Below are 319 nucleotides of genomic sequence, written 5' to 3' on the forward strand. Positions count from 1 at the left end.
GGGCTAGTTGAACAGCTTTGAGTTCAGCGAGTTGGCTTGATCCACCTTCTCCTTCAGTAGCTTCTGCAACCCGTTGTGTGGGACTCCATACGGCTGCTTTCCACTTTCGTTTCATCCCTATGATAGGACAAGAACCATCGGTGAAAAGAGCGTAGCGTGTGTCTTCTGATGGCAGTTGGTTGTATGGTGGAGCTTCTTCAGGACGTGTCACTTGCTCTTCTTCATCAGCGCGACCAAAGTTTTCACCTTCAGGCCAATTTGTGATTATTTCCAAAGTCCCAGGGTGATTCAGTTTCCTGATACAGGCCCGCTGTGTGAT

The sequence above is a fragment of the Corvus brachyrhynchos genome, unplaced genomic scaffold (genome assembly GCF_000691975.1).
Source record: "Corvus brachyrhynchos isolate BGI_N302 unplaced genomic scaffold, ASM69197v1 scaffold339, whole genome shotgun sequence".
In the NCBI taxonomy this organism is placed as follows: Eukaryota; Metazoa; Chordata; class Aves; order Passeriformes; family Corvidae; genus Corvus; species Corvus brachyrhynchos.